General features: G+C 44.0%; 1 long non-coding RNA gene across 1 annotated transcript in view; it reads right to left on the reverse strand.

The window, feature by feature from the left end:
* LOC109874570 (uncharacterized) overlaps nt 1-16,818 on the reverse strand; it is a 29,321-nt gene extending 12,503 nt beyond the window's left edge. Inside the window, exons 1-4 of the long non-coding RNA XR_002252718.2 lie at nt 15,967-16,818; nt 8,867-8,920; nt 8,094-8,145; nt 6,042-6,114 (exon numbers count right to left, since the gene is read on the reverse strand). This is a non-coding gene — a long non-coding RNA (uncharacterized LOC109874570). The remainder of the gene's footprint in view (nt 1-6,041; nt 6,115-8,093; nt 8,146-8,866; nt 8,921-15,966) is intronic.
* Nucleotides 16,819-17,158: the final 340 nt, after the last annotated feature.

Below are 17,158 nucleotides of genomic sequence, written 5' to 3' on the forward strand. Positions count from 1 at the left end.
CCTCCGTTCCAAGATCATCAGGAACCGTCAGAGCTTATGGAAAGGTGGGTAGGCTCTGCACACGGAGCTAGCAGGAGCTCGGCAGAATCATCGCTGCTTGACGCTGCTGCTGCTCATCGCTGTCCCTCGCCTTTGTTTTGGGTACTTTGGCAAAGCCAATTTCTGATAGCCGTTGTGACAGATTATCTGGTTTGAGATAGCTAAATCGGCTAATGTTAATAACACTGACACTTTGTACGGCTAGCTAAGAAGCTAACTGAACTCTGTAGTGGTGGGGCATGAGGCACAGTTGAGTGAAGCAGCTTCGACGGTAAACTAGACCCCGCCCTTATAAATCAAAATCAAATATTACAGGCGGAGGCACATGATTCACTAAGCCTACCCCATAGATGAGAGATGAGAAGCATTCTCTTCCCGCCCAGTGGCTTTCCATAGCCCACCTACAACACCTTTGCGCGCCCTGTCCATTGAGCTGGCACAGCACAGCGAAGATCATTTGAACTTTTTAGCTATTTTTATATAGGGACATAAAACTACAACTGAGGGGATAAGCCCTCTTTTAACACCCTTACAAACACACACAGACCTCTTCAATGGTTGGTAGAACACCTGATCACCCCGGATGAGGACCTGATCACCCCGGATGAGGACCTGATCACCCCGGATGAGGACCTGATCACCCCGGATGAGGACCTGATCACCCCGGATGAGGACCTGATCACCCCGGATGAGGACCTGATCACCCCGGATGAGAACCTGATCACCCCGGATGAGGACCTGATCACCCCGGATGAGAACCTGATCACCCCGGATGAGGACCTGATCACCCCGGATGAGGACCTGATCACCCCGGATGAGGACCTGATCACCCCGGATGAGGACCTGATCACCCCGGATGAGAACCTGATCACCCCGGATGAGGACCTGATCACCCCGGATGAGAACCTGATCACCCCGGATGAGGACCTGATCACCCCGGATGAGAACCTGATCACCCCGGATGAGGACCTGATCACCCCGGATGAGAACCTGATCACCCCGGATGAGGACCTGATCACCCCGGATGAGAACCTGATCACCCCGGATGAGGACCTGATCACCCCGGATGAGGACCTGATCACCCCGGATGAGGACCTGATCACCCCGGATGAGAACCTGATCACCCCGGATGAGGACCTGATCACCCCGGATGAGAACCTGATCACCCCGGATGAGGACCTGATCACCCCGGATGTGAAATATAACGTTGATATAGCTCATTACATTAACTGTAATGTCTGATGTCATTTTAGTTTTGAAGGAAACCAAATTAAACATTATGATCATAATTATCCATAGTCTCAATTTACATCAGAATTCAAATATGTGTGACCGTGGCTGTGGGGTGAATAGTCACTTGGTATAGCACGACAGTGTCCTCTGGTGGTTGTCATTTACAGATCATATACCGTTCCGGTCTGAGAGTTTAAACATGCAAGTTCTATCTTTCTAACACTCTCAATGTGTATCTCTCTCACACACGCACACACACACACACACACACACACACACACACACACACACACACACACACACACACACACACACACACACACACACACACACACACACACACACACACACACACACACACACACACACACATATCAATAGATGTGTTTTTCAAGGCCTAAGCTGTCAATCACCCCTACCCAGCATCACCACATCGCCTTCAAGTTTAAAGCTGGTATTAATTCGGAGCTAAGGGGGCAAGGGATACAGGCTCTATTAAAATATTTATCGACTCACTGTGTCTATGTACAGAATACTTGTGTTATTTTTTTCATTCCAGCTCTTTCATGTGAATATCAAAGACTTCATCAAAATGGAGTCCCATAGAGAAGTCATTGAGGTCTGCGCAGAAAATTACTCACCCGCATATTTATGTGTCATTAACAATGAGACGCGGGACACGGCACACGGGACACGCAAACACACTGAGTGCACTAAACATTAAGAACACCTTCCTAATATTGAGTTGGCCCCCCTCCGGCTTTGCTCTCAGAACAGCCTCATTTCATCAGGGCATGGACAGGTGTCAAAAGCGTTCCACAGGGACGCTGGCCCATGTTGACTCCAATGCTTCCCACAGTTGTGTCAAGTTGGCTGGATGTCCTTTGGGTGGTGGACCATTCTTGATACACACGGGAAACTGTTGAGCAGTAAAGACCCAGCAGCGTTGCAGTTCTTTACATCAATAAGGGATCATAGCGTTCACCTGGATTCACCTGGTCAGTCTGTCAAGGAAAGCGTTCTTAATGTTTTGTACACTCAGTCACAGGAGGTTGGTGGCACCTTAATTGGGGAGGATGGGTTTGTGGTAATGCTCGAGCGTAATAAGTGGAATGGTAGCAAATACATCAAACACATATTTTCCATGTGTTTGATGCCATTCCATTTGCTCTGTTCCACCCATTATTATGAGCCGTCCTCCCCTCAGCAGCCTCTACTGCACTCAGTGTAGACCAGTGCATTCCCCTCATGTGGTGGTTTGGGTATAATGCGCTCTCCTAATTTACTCTCTAATCTTTGCCTACCCCTCTCAAGCATGGCAGCTGTCTTATCTTCTCCTGGAAAATAAGATTGCTTTTGCATTTGATTGAGTAACAGTGTTGGAAAATAGATTTTGGTGGCAGAAAGCTTACAATAGGGCCAAATGCCAACCTTGGTTTGACAACGAAATCATGACTTGTTTGTTTGGATGAATGGAATAAGACTTCCTTAATCTGTGAAGTACAAACATTGAAAATAACCATTTCTCTCACAGTTGAAGTCACAGTAGTCACCAACTAACAAAAACTAAGCCTTGAATCATACTGTAAAGCCACATAGCCAGACAATACTGTATGACAGACATCCAAAAACATTTCTCTCATCCATCCCTGTCCACCAATCAGAAGCAGTATGTCCCCTTTCCACCAATCAGAAGCATCATGTCCCCTTTCCACCAATCAGAAGCATTATGTCCCCTTTCCAACAATCAGAAGCATTATGTCCCCTTTCCAACAATCAGAAGCATTATGTCCCGTCCTGTACCACTTTTTAAAAATTCCTTTTGCGTAATTGCCAATAACACGTTTATCTCTCTCGTAAAAAACAACTACTCCACTTTAATTAAAAAGGCCAGCGTCCTCTCGCTGCGTTCCTCAGGAGCGTGCGGCTGCATGCTAACGAGTTAGGGATAATTAAGAAGCCAGCTCAATAATGGGGAGAGCAGCAGTAATGCCTGGGTAATTGAGGCAGGTGTGTGTGTGTGTGTGTGTGTGTGTGTGTGTGTGTGTGTGTGTGTGTGTGTGTGTGTGTGTGTGTGTGTGTGTGTGTGTGTGTGTGTGTGTGTGTGTGTGTGTGTGTGTGTGTGTGTGTGTGTGTGTGTGTGTGTGTGTGTGTGTGTGTGTGTGTGAGTGTGTGTGTGTGTTTCCGTGTGTGTTTGCGTGTGTGTGTGTGTGCCCACGCTATCAGAACCACCGTGAGGGGCAGGTCATGAGAACGATTAGAGCGTCAACACAGTCAGTGCAGGGTGAAATGCCACATCCGATGACACTGTCATTCACTAAGTCATTAGGCTGATAAAGATTGAAGAACTCTGTATGTGTGTGTGCGGTTTGGTTTATGGGCAACACAATTAATCCTTGGAAAATGTTGAGGAATTGAATGAATGGTAATCTCGGTTAACCCAGAACTAAAAACTTGCGTAATTGGTCAGCTGCTCGATTAAATTCTGGGTCTATACATGTTAAGAGAAGGGATTAAGAGCTAGAATGTGGAGCTGAACCGGAACGAGGATCTCCACCTCTCTTTGCAAGTTACAGGCCGAATGCCCTGCTGCTCATTATTCCACGCATCCTATTCTTTCCCCACAGATTCTATGGTACCAGTTATGTTTACGTTGATCTCTTCACGAGAGACTAAATTAATGCAGACACATACAGTCAAGTACATGAATTAATATTTATTTATTTCTAAAGTAAAGGTTAAATGGGAAGAGAGGGTGAAACAGAGGGAGGAGAGAGGGGGGCTGTTGATGGGTTGCAAGACTTTCACCTTATCTAAACGGGATGGCCTACAGTTTGGGTGAGTTTTGGGGGCTTTATAAATCTTTACCTACCATCTTGAAAATCTATGGGTTGCTGAATGGGACTAATTTAAGCTTTGTTGAGGGGCAGGCGATAGAGATCCACTGTGTACTTGTCGAGTGTGAAGGTGTTGAGTTGACCAGGGCTGACTTCAAGTTCTTGATAAGATTTAGCGACATCTGTAATGAACCTCTGCCACAATGCATGGTGACGGTGACGTCCGCAAAGTTGAAATGTTGGATCTGTAAGGCGTCATTCAGTCAATTTACACCTGTTTGTTTGGGACTACTGCGCCATATGGTATTCATATGTACACACTGAATATACAGTAAATAGACCAAGAAATGTGGTGAAGTTACTCCATGGTCGGCCAACTCCTGAGCGATTGAGGTAGGATTTGTTTAATCCCTGGCTTACTTCAGCAGTTATTCATATAGGGAGTAGAAATCTCTCCTGTTCTGTTTCAGGGGAAGCAAGGGGGACAGCAATTCATAACAAAGTCAGTATTAAGGCTCTATTCAATCTGTATCACTGAAGCTTTACAGATTGAGCGAGATTAATGTAAAGGTCATTTGTATTGAATGCCGTCTCCGTGGAAACACTGACTTTAATTGTCAATCGCGCTATAAAGCGGCACTTCAGCACTAGGGATTGAATAGAGCCTTGAGTGTACAGTATGTTGTTACCCTTCAAGTTTAATTACACTTAATTAATTAACTAAGCAAGTCAGTTAAGAACAAATTCTTATTTACAATGACGGCCTACCCCAGCCAAACCCTACCCGAATGACGCCAATTGTACGCCACCCAATGGGACTCCCAATCACGGCCGGTTGTGATACAGCCTGAGATCGAACCAGGGTCTGTAGTGACGCCTCTACCACTGAGATGCAGTGCCGTAGAACGCTGCACCACTCGGGAGCCCAGTACAGGTCAGGTATTGAGACCACTACAGGTATTGAGACCACTACAGGTCAGAGGTTATATCTACCTTGTTGCCAGCAATGGCCTATCCACCCAGTTACATTGCTCCAGTCATGGAGGAAGTTAATGAACTCCTTGTTGCTCAGGAGGGTATATGGGACAGAGAAGGAAATGAGATGGCATGTTGGAACTATTACGATACCTATAGTAGCAGTATACCAGTAACGACTATAAACATGCATGTTACTGGTATACTGCTACTGTATTTACCTTGAAGGACTCTCTCATGGCAGACAGCTTCAGGGGAAAGTTACGTATTACCCTCTTGACCAAAAGGCCCACAGTACAGGGGACTGCACCTGCATGGTAGCAACTGTCCACAGTACAGGGGACTGCACCTGCATGGTAGCAACTGTCCACAGTACAGGGGACTGCACCTGCATGGTAGCAACTGTCCAAGGTACAGGGGACTGCACCTGCATGGTAGCAACTGTCCACAGTACAGGGGACTGCACCTGCATGGTAGCAACTGTCCAAGGTACAGGGGACTGCACCTGCATCGTAGCAACTGTCCACAGTACAGGGGACTGCACCTGCATGGTAGCAACTGTCCACAGTACAGGGGACTGCACCTGCATGGTAGCAACTGTCCACAGTACAGTGGACTGCACCTGCATCGTAGCAACTGTCCACAGTACAGGGGACTGCACCTGCATGGTAGCAACTGTCCACCGTACAGGGGACTGCACCTGCATGGTAGCAACTGTCCACAGTACAGTGGACTGCACCTGCATCGTAGCAACTGTCCACAGTACAGGGGACTGCACCTGCATGGTAGCAACTGTCCACAGTACAGGGGCTGTACCGCCATGGCAACAACTGTCCACCTGACAAATATCTCCTGGAACACAAGGAGGACATACCATATGATGGATGGATGAGTCTCGACCAACATCAATATTTTTTAGACTAGAAGGTGCCATACATCTCTGGTGTGAAGTCTTACCTTAGGATGACAGCAGAGGGAGGCTCCATCCAATCTAGTTGGCCAAGGTCTGTGTTCACCCACAGACGGGCCTCTGCAAGTTTAGGAAACCCTGCATTAAGATAGTTAATCTGAAGAGTGAGTAGTAATCTAGGCTTTATACAACAACACATCCACCCCTGAGTTTATACTCTATAAAAAAAAGGTACTATCTGGAACCTAAAAGGGTTATTCGGCTGTCCCCATAGGAGAACCCTTTGAAAAAAACTTTTTGGTTCCAAGTAGAACCCTTTACACGGGCCCGAGTGGCGCAGTGGTCCAAGGCATCACAGTTACTAGCTGTGCCACTAGAGATCCTGGTTTGAGTCCAGGATCTGTCGCAGCCGGCCGTGACCTGGAGACCCATGGGGCGGCGCACAATTGGCCCAGCGTCGTCCGGGTTAGTGGAGGCAGGGTGAGGCAGGCATGTCCTTGTCCCATCTCACTATAGTGACTCCTGTGTTGTGCCGGACGCATGCACACTAACACGGTCGCCAAGTGTACGGCGTTTCCTCCGACACATTGGTGTGGCTGGCTTCCGGGTAAAGCGGGCTTTGTGTCAAGAAGTAGTGCGGCTTGGCAGGGTCGTGTTTCGGGGAGAACGCATGGCTCTCGACCTTCGCCTCTACCGAGTCCGTAAGTACGGGGTTTCAGCGATGAGACAAGACTGTAACTACCAATTGGATACCACAAAATTGGGGAGAAAAAGGGGTAAAAGTTGAAAAAAATATATATAATTATAATAATAACCCTTTACACAGATGATTCTACATGGAACCCAAAAAAGTTCTACCTAGAACCAAAAATGGTTCTCCTATGGGGACAGCCAAAGAACCCTTTTGGAATACTTTTTTCTAAGAATGTATAAATCAATCATTATTTTGGCCCAGCGTCGTCCGGGTTAGGGGAGTGTTTTTGTCATCATCTCTATTTCATAACTGGCTAGCCCTGCGGTCTCTGCTCTAAGCCCTGTTTTATCCAATTCAATGCCAGTAGTTGAGTGACATTTAAGCAGTGTTATTTTGAGAGTGTGTGTCAGGGAAAAGGGCAGGCCAGGTGGATTGATTGTCCAGGGCAGGAGGTGGTATAAAGGTGCTGGAGTGAGTGGGTTTTCATTAAGGCCTGTTTAATCACTGAGAAAAACAAAAAGACATTGTATCCCTACGCCATTCACTAGCACAATCTCTCCTACACCATTCCATACCTGTATGGCATTCATTGAGACACACATACTGTACCTATATCATTCACAAGGAGACTTGTAATACCATTGTATACCATTCTACAGACCGTCCCATTCTGTACCCATCTACCATTCATACAGACACTCTCCGGTACAATTCTATACCTGTATAATATACCCTTCATAAAGACTTTTCTACCATTCCGTACCTATACATTGTTTAATGACACGTATGTATCCTGTAACATTCTATACCTGTTCCATTGATAGTGACACTATGAATCGCTCAACGTCGGTTTCCGAACAACAACCGGAGGTATTCTGTGCAGATACCCATGACAGCTGGTTAATAGGTACAACAGCCAACATGACTACTTCTCTGCTTCTGATTTCTAATTAGAATAACTCGATGGCTGGGCAGGACAGGAATAAACTGATATTATTGGTTGTGCCTCCGAAATGTAAAAGACATCCATCTTCCAATACGCAGCTGTTTTAAGATGAGATCAATAAAACTATAAAACACTGCCTAACATTTAAATGGCCTCATTTGCAGGCCTTCTGTAAGGGAGAAAAACAATTGATATTGACATACGCGGAACTCTGAGTAATGGTTGTGTTGTGGGCTCTGTTTTATTTATGGCTGATGGAGGCAGGAATATATGATGAGTGGTACTTCCCACAGTTTGAGATAAACTTTTGCAACAACCTTTCAGTTCAGTACTTTTAAGTAGCGCTAAAAGGCAGTTACATGGATAGCGTAATGGTATATGTTGTTACTTCTATCTTACGTCATGGTTTTGCCCACCACTTAATGTTTTTCTCTACGACCTTAACATTATTGTATTTACCATCAAACTGCATCATCAACACGTTGAAGAGGTACATGAGGGAGGGCCAAATCTGTCAGGATTAGAAAGGCACAACCTTTTAACTAGGGAACAGATAAACAACTTTACAAATCTCTGATTGATATGGTAGACTTTGCCGCCATCTGGTGGATGGTATACTGTATAAAAGTCAAAGATGACAAAATAATCAAATCAACAAAAAAAATGAATGAATTACTACATTCAATGCACAATTGTAACCCATCACTTAATGTGAATCAGATGTTTAGGGTCGTCCCGTATGATGTCTGTCATATGGAAAATATATGAAAAGTTCACACAATCTGCACCAGTCTGGAAAAGCACGGCATGTCAAAGCCATGAGTGCTACAGCAACGTCGGCAATTACTCTAGGTACAGTTCTAACGCTCCAACCTGCTCAAACTCTCTTCAGCTCCTTGAGGGACAAAACCTACTTGACTTTAAAAGATGAGATCCTATGAACGAGAGAGAGAGAGAAACACAATGAAGGATGGAGTGACGAGGAGCAGTATAAAATGAACCAAGGACACACCATTAGAGACAGTTCTTAGAAGAGCATGTGTCGGCTGGCTATTGTCTCGGATACCTTGACCACATTTACTGCTAAGACCTTTACAATTCCCAATTGCACAATGCCAAGTTAAGACACACATTCATACAGAACAGCTGAGAACATAATTCAACTGTTTGAGGTCTAAAGACTTTAGTTTCGCCAGGAACTCTTCTCATCATCTTCTCTTTGCATCTCTTACCTGATGAATCCACGTCTACTTTCACAGTTCTCTGGAGATGGGTGTATTGTATTCCTACAGAGGGAAAACAAATGGCAAACAGGGCGAAATTTAAAATGGATGTTGCGTTTGAGGTCTCTTGAGGCATGGGTTTGGCTCAAGATTTCTATTTCCCAACTTCGATATTCAGTACAAGTCGATTTACATGCAGTTAATCAATGAACAAAATAAAAGTAGAAAACAACACAGACATGATGTTGGGGACTGATAGTCATTCATTTAGGTTTAGATCAAATATTAACCAGCCAGGTTACCTCTGATACAAGTCAGTATTAGACGTCTATCCATGTCTGAAGACGTCAGGAGATGACGTGGAAACCCTTGCTGTCTCTGTCTGGCCGGTTCCCCTCTCTCCACTGAGATTCTCTGCCTCTAACCCTATTACAAGGGCTGAGTCACTGGCTTACTGGTGCTCTTCCATGCCGTCCCTAGGAAGGGTGTGTCACTTGAGTCACTGACGTGATCTTTCTGTCCGGGTTGGCACCCCCCCCCCCCCCCTTTGGTTCATCTAGCTGGCTGGCCCTGTCCGGGTTGGCACCCCCCCCCCCCCCCCTTTGGTTCATCTAGCTGGCTGGCCCTGTCCGGGTTGGCACCCCCCCCCCCCCCCCCTTTGGTTCATCTAGCTGGCTGGCCCTGTCCGGGTTGGCACCCCCCCCCCCCCCCCCTTTGGTTCATCTAGCTGGCTGGCCCTGTCCGGGGGTATCGTACCTTTGCCTGCCCGTGTTCGATTTGATACACTTTTGATCGCTCCTCACTACCCATCCGCGCCTCCTTTACCTGGGACTGTGCATATGAGGTGAGTTTACTGAAGTTCTGTTGGAGCCACAGCCAGGGCTGGCCCTAGAGTTTTGAGGGCCCTAACTAAGATTTGGTTGAGAGTCCCCCCACTTCACGGGCAAAACATTTTAGTGGCTTCCATCTTGACAGCGGAGATAAATATTTACGCTTTAAAGTTAATTTCCTGCAATTCGTGTGAGCTAGGCTTGGCAGGGAAAGTACATTTCGCAACGTATTCTCACGTGGGGTGATGAAACATAAGTTTCAGCTCCACACAAATAATGGACAGTTCCCTGATCCACTGCTTGCAAGGCTGGTAGCCTGTGTGCCTCACTTCTCACAGAATGGAATATATTCTCTGGATTTAAAATGTTTCCGACCCGCAATATCATTTTCCTGAACCGCACGCTGACCCGGGTTTGAAATAATGTTTTCATTCCACCCACCAGCGGATATCTGACCCGATGCAGGACTCTAGAGCCCTGTTTATACCAGGTGCTAACATTTGTCCTGATCTTGCCCACATTCTTATTGTGCCCACATTTTCAAAAATGCATCTACATATAGTATTAAAATTTGTCTCTAAGGCTGCATTTAAGCCATGACAATATACTAGACAATATACATTGACACCCCCCCCCCCCATTTTTGTTGCCTATGGATAGTCACTTCGCCCCCACCTACATGTACAGATTACCTCAACTAGCCTGTACCCCTGCACACTGACTCGGGACCGGTGCCCCCTGTATATAGCCTCGTTATTGTTATTCTTATTGTGTTACTTTTAATTGTGACTTTTTATTTTAGTCTACTTGGTAAATATTTTCTTCCTCTTGAACTGCACTGTTGGTTAAGGGCTTGTAAGTAAGCATTTCACGGTAAAGTCTACAGTTGTTGTATTCGGCGCATGTGACAAATAAAGTTTGATTTGATTACTGTGTTCATTGTCTGTGTGTCAAGTGTACAAATGATCATTTCAAGTATCATCAAAGTTTCATGGGATGGCAGGTAGGAGCTTTGGGCCAGTAACCGAAAGGTTGCTGGATCAACTCCCCGAGCTGAGAAGGTAAACATCTGCCCCTGAGCAAGGCAGTTAACCCACTGTTCCCCAGACACCATGGATATTGATTATAGCATCCACCCACACATCTCTGATTCAGAGGGGTTGGGTTAAATGCGGAAGACGCATTTCAGTTGAATGCATTCAATTGTACAATTTACTACGTATTCCCATTTTCTTATATTCAACAAAATAATTCAGATCTCTAAGCCTCGAATAATAAAATAATCCTACTTTCAAAATGGCCACAGCAGCTTTCTAGCACATTCACTAATTTGTTTGTAAACAATTACAAAGCTAGCTAGCTATCACCGTTTCATGTGAAACTGTCAAGAGTAGCTAGCAAGCAACAAGATATTCCAAATAACAGTATAAAAACCATTGAGGGCAAATCAATCCGATTTGACCATTCAGACAAGTCTATGGAGCGATATCAGTGCCAACAGAAATTGTATTTGAATTCCATAATTTTGAATTTAAATGACCTGGCCTCCACAATCACCCGACCTCAACCCAATTGAGATGAGTTGGACAGCAGAGTGAAGGAAAAGCAGCCAACAAGTGCTCAGAATGTGGGAACTCCAAGACTGTTGGAAAAGCATTCCAGGTGAAGCTGGTTGAGAGAAAGCCAAGAGTGTGCAATACTGTCATCAAGGCAAAGGGTGGCTAGTTTGAAGAATCTCAAATACAGTTTTGATGTCTTCACTATTATTCCACAATGTAGAAAATAGTAAAAAATAAATAAAACCCCTTGAATGAGTAGGTGTGTCAACTTTTGACTGGTACTGTATATATATATATATATATATATACAGTGCATTCGGAAAGAATTCAGACCCCTTGACCTGTTTCAAATTTTGTTACGTTACATTCTTATTCTAAAATGGTTTAAATAAAATAAACTCATCACAGTAGCACAAATTGACAAAGCAAAAACAGTTTTTCAACATTTTTGTTAATTTCTCATTTAAAAATACACACTACAGTTCAAAAGTTTTGGGTCACTTCGAAATGTTCTTTTGAAAGAAAAGCAAAAAAAAATTGTCCATTAAAATAACATCAAATTGATCAGAAATACAGTGTAGACATTGTTAAAACTTCTTGATACTACCCATCCCGCAAGCGGGAGCGTAATCATCGCCTCAAACTAATTAGCATAACGCAGCGGTCATAAATATCCCTAGAAAATGTTCCTATTCATGAAAATCACAAATTAAATATATTGAGACACAGCTTAGCCTTTTGTTAATCACACTGTCATCTCAGATTTTCAAAATGTGCTTTACAGCCAACACTAGACAAGCATTTGTGGAAGTTTATCATGGCATAATGCTATGCTAGGCTCTGCTAGCAGCAGGCAACATTTTCACAAAAATAAGAAAAGCAATCAAATTAAATCATTTACCTTTGAAGAACTTCAGATGTTTTCACTCAGGAGACTCCCAATTAGATAGAAAATGTTCTTATTTTCCAAAAAGATTATTTTTGTAGGCGAAATAGCTCCGTTTGTTCTTCACATTTGGCTGAGAAATCAACTGGAAAATGCGGTCACTACAACGCCAAACATTTTCCAAATTCGCTCCATAATATCGACAGAAACATGGCAAACGTTGTTTAGAATCAATCCTCAAGGTGTTTTTCACATATCTATTCGATAATATATCTGTCGGGACAATTGGTTTCTCATTAGAAGCGATTGGAATAATGGCTACCTCAGTACTTTACGCAAGATTTTCTGCGGGAGCCATCATGTGACCACTTGCTCAATGTGGTCCCTTACGGCTATTCTTCAACATAAATGCGTAAAAAGACGTCACAATGCTGTAGACACCTTGGGGAATATGTAGAAAACGTAAGCTCATTCATAGCCCATCACAGCCATATAAGGAGTCATTGGCATGCAGCGCTTTCAAAACATGGGGCACTTCCTGATTGGATTTTTATCTGGGTTTCGCCTGTAACAGTTCTATTGCACTCACAAACAATATCTTTGCAGTTTTGGAAAGGTTAGAGTGTTTTCTATCCAAAGCTGTTAATTATATGCATAGTTGAGCATCTTGTCGTGACAAAATATCCTGTTTAAAACAGGAACGTTTTGTCTGCCTTGTACCCTTCGACCAGTACGGCATGGTTGCATCTGCCGGGGGTATATTTGGTATATACAAGCCTCTCCACCACTGCAAGGTGACAGTTCAGAAGAGTTTGACCTTATACCTTAGGGAATGTTAGACAAAATATCCAAAGGAACGCATTTTTAAACAGACAATCAAGGGTCTGTTGTAGACCCACTTACTCATGTCAAAATAAAAGCCCCCACAACTTATCGCTTGTTTGTGCACATATGGCGGCACACATACAAGACTTCTATTTTGACACGAGGAAACAGAGAGGATGTGGGTCTACCAGGCAAGGGATAGCACCGTCACATCGGGACAAGCGGACCTCATGGACTAGGGGCCCTCATGGACCAGGGGACCTCATGGACAGGGGGGCCTGATCCTAGATCAGCACCCCTACTCTGAGAAGCTTGATACATATGGTACATATGGCCCCTGATCTCTGACTTACTCAATTCGAGACCATTTAAGTTATCTGTAACGGGTACAAATGTGTCTGAGACGAGACCAAGACACTCAAAATGTGGACTCGAATGTAGAGCGAGACCTATTTCAATTCTGCAACATTAGTATGTTTCATGACAGTTATACCTGCTGCAAAACTGTACATTCAAGAACATTTTTAGATGGCTCTGCAGTTTTTGAGATGGGTTGCTTGAATATGTTCTTATTGAATTACTGATCATTTGTGTTGTGATAAAACAGAGCATACAGCATCTAATACAGATAAATTAGCACACCAGGGCTATATGAAATTAATTAATTTAATTTAACAAAAGGGCAGATGGACAGCATTAAATGAACTGTCATCATTGGACGGGTGGATGCTTGTATAGGCCTACAGTTGGAGCGTACGGTTCTAGAGCCCATTCATACAAACACTGGCTTACTTTTCTATTCTCTGTGAAGATCAGACGTGTAGTGTGTTAATGTTTGTTTTTCAGGTGCAGGAGTTGCATGAACTTGCTTATAAACCCATCCTGCTAATGTGGAAGGAGACCAGGAATGGTAATGAGCAGTGTTTGGCTGACATTGTCACAGCCTTGGGTCCAGTTCAAGTGGTACCACACAAAGATTTAAAGAAGATGGTCCACCTTTATGAGTAATTTCTAAAAAGTAAATTAGATTCTGTATGTTGAAATGAAAGAAACTAGACAATTTGACACCTTGCTTGTATAGAAAAGGTACAATTATTGGTGAAGGACTTAATTAAGGTTTATGAATAACCACACATCCCTTTTATGAATTTTATTTAACCTTTATTTAACTAGGCAAGTCAGTTTAAGAACAAATTCTTATTTACAATGGCGGCCTAAGGTGGTTAGCTTGTTCACTCAGTCAAGTACTGTAACTAATTTCTCTACGATTCTGTGATGAAATTGAGTAACACTTTTTCAACATTGAACATCACTGTCACAGCTTCTTCTAGGCTTGAGACCCGACAGTAGACATCCCCTTCCCAGGACAGTCCACCTGCGGAGAGCTCAACACCCCAGGACAGTCCACCTGCGGAGAGCTCAACACCCTAGGACAGTCCACCTGCGGAGAGCTCAACAACAAATGTGTGGAATTTTATTTTCATAAAATCTGTGTCTAAATCTACACTTCTGGAGTTGGTACCTTGTAGTGGTATGGTAACTTGCATGTCTCCATGACCCTCTGGGTTCTAGAGACGAGAGCCAAATTTGGGCTACTGGCAGCTTTAAAATGGTCTAAAATCAATAAAAGTATTAAAGATCAAATCAGCATTTGAGGAAACAGCGCCACTGTTCACCCAGCGCCTTTGTTTTTGTTTTGTTGTTGAAACAGAGGAGAGGAGTGTCCGGCAGTGTGGTCAAAAAATAAATAATCTGTACATATTCTGCTGTTCTATTGCGTTTACAATGATGTCTTAGGAAAAACTGTGTTCATTGTTTGCAGTAACTTCTTTGTTGTTGTAATATCCCAAACGGACTTGGCAGTTCCACCAATTAAGGATTCTAGCTTTACATTGTAGTAATTTAGCACACTCTTATCCAGAGCGATTTACAGGAGCAATTGGTCAAGGGCACATTGACAGATTCCTCATCTAGTTGGTTCGAGCCAGCAACCTTTCGCCTTTTACAGCTAGCTGTAATACCTGATTTTGATTTATAAGGAGGGGGTCAAGTTTACAGTTGAAGCTGCTTCACTCGGCCTCCCGGGTGGCGCAGTGGTTAAGGGTGCTGTACTGCAGCGCCAGCTGTGCCATCAGAGTCCCTGGGTTCGCGCCCAGGCTCTGTCGTAACCGGCTGCGACCGGGAGGACCGTGGGGCGACGCACAATTGGCCTAGCGTCGTCCGGGTTAGGGAGGGCTTGGTCGGTAGGGATGTCCTTGTCTCATCGCGCACCAGCGACTCCTGTGACGGGCCGGGCGTAGTGCACACTAACCAATTTATGATATGACTTCAAGAAATACCTACAGGTCATTCAAACTTGGTAGTAGTGCTCCGACTTAATACCCAATGTACTACAATCAGTCAGTAAACCATTCTCAGTATAACACAGGTCTCTTGCCTGTACCGTTATCCGCAGATCATCCAAACCGATATTAGTACACCGACTGATATCTAATGTACTTCATTCACACGTTCTGACCAGTCGCATACATTTGTTAACCCCGTTCACACTTGAGTAGTCCCAGAACTTCACTCACTCTTGTGTAATAAGTCCCTGACTTATTAACTACAAACAAACTTGATATCTAGTACATTACATTCGTTGCTATACCTACGTTTACACATACATACCAGTAGGTTCACCGACCCACCACATACACACTTGGCACCTAGTACATTACATTCGTTGTTATACCTACGTTTACCCACACTCACACTTGTTAATAGTCCCTGACTTATTAACTTCAAACAAACTTGATACCTTGTATGTAGTACATTACATTTACTGTCATATCACAAATGATCTGATCAGTTTCAAAATTGCATTCATCATCGTATACTTCACACGTGTTGTCTGTATTCCAAACTTTAAATCAACATAATTTGGTAACTTACAGGTGTCTCACAAAACTACATTTGGATAATGCCAATATGCAGAACTTTAGTTATTCACAATAGGTGTCTGCTTACCTTTTTTAGTTGGCCGGTCAGGATTTGTGAGGCACACCGTCCAACGATAGCAATGGCCAATCGGCCGGACAATTTCCAGCGAAGTCCGGTTACCAGATCACGTTCGGGGTCACCGATTGTTATGGTTGCGTCGATCGAATCTGGTATCAGGACAGAAGGTGACACGGAGTCACCGAGAATCTTCTATGTTTTTTAAAATTATTAGTCAAGCAATAAATGGTAAATGCAATTTTCGTATATACGGGTTCACTGTAACACCACGCAGGGCAGAACAGAGAACTGACTAGTTCTTGACAAAGTTCTTCTAATATACTGTGACAGAAGGAGTTCCCGCTTCTGAGCTGGCCTATCAGAGTAGAGGCTGAGCATGGTTTAGACTCACTCAGCCTATCATTGGCGCACAGGCTGGTCCCAGCCCCAGGCGTTCCAGTTGGTAGGTGTAGCTGTTGCTGGGGAGAATATCTTATGAGCCCACACCTCTGTTTCCCGTTATTGCCAAGTTTGAGTTCTAACAAAAGACAGTCTGTTGTTTGCTACACTACGTTCTGTATGGGTCCCCCACAACTCATGATAACTGCCTACACCCAAGGTTAGCCATAGCCTTCCCGCTAGTTACACCATATGTTGCAAAATGTTACTTCCAGCACACACAGACACCCTCATGATAGGACAAGCATATTTTCAACCCTCACAGTCTGGATGGGGAATACAAGTTCTCGTCAGCTGTGAAAATAACAAGGTATTGCACAGGTGTTCAAGTAACTCATAAACCACACGTCACATGTGAAATACTAATAGCTACCTAGCTAGCATCTAGGCTAGCCATTAACGTTCCTCAATCCTCAAGTAGGTCAAATTCATCTTTTTCATAGTATATTGCTGATAAAATTGACATTTCATCCAATGCCAGCTCAGACATGTCAAATTACAACTGTTGTTCAAAATGTTGAAAATAAATCTGTGTTCTTCGACTTGTGGTCAGCGCAATCTCAAGTCCTTGGGAAGTCCCAACACTAAACCCTTACCCGAACCCTTATCATTTAAATTATCAACTTCAATGGGGTATGGATGTTCCAAGGACCCCAGATAGCACCCAGTTAAATGTATGCTTGGTGTTTATATGCCGATGTGCTCCAAGTTCCTATTTTTAGTTCTGCACACCTGCAAACCAAAACCTCTGTCAAAAACGTTG

The sequence above is a fragment of the Oncorhynchus kisutch genome, linkage group LG30 (assembly GCF_002021735.2).
Source record: "Oncorhynchus kisutch isolate 150728-3 linkage group LG30, Okis_V2, whole genome shotgun sequence".
Lineage (NCBI taxonomy): Eukaryota > Metazoa > Chordata > Actinopteri > Salmoniformes > Salmonidae > Oncorhynchus > Oncorhynchus kisutch.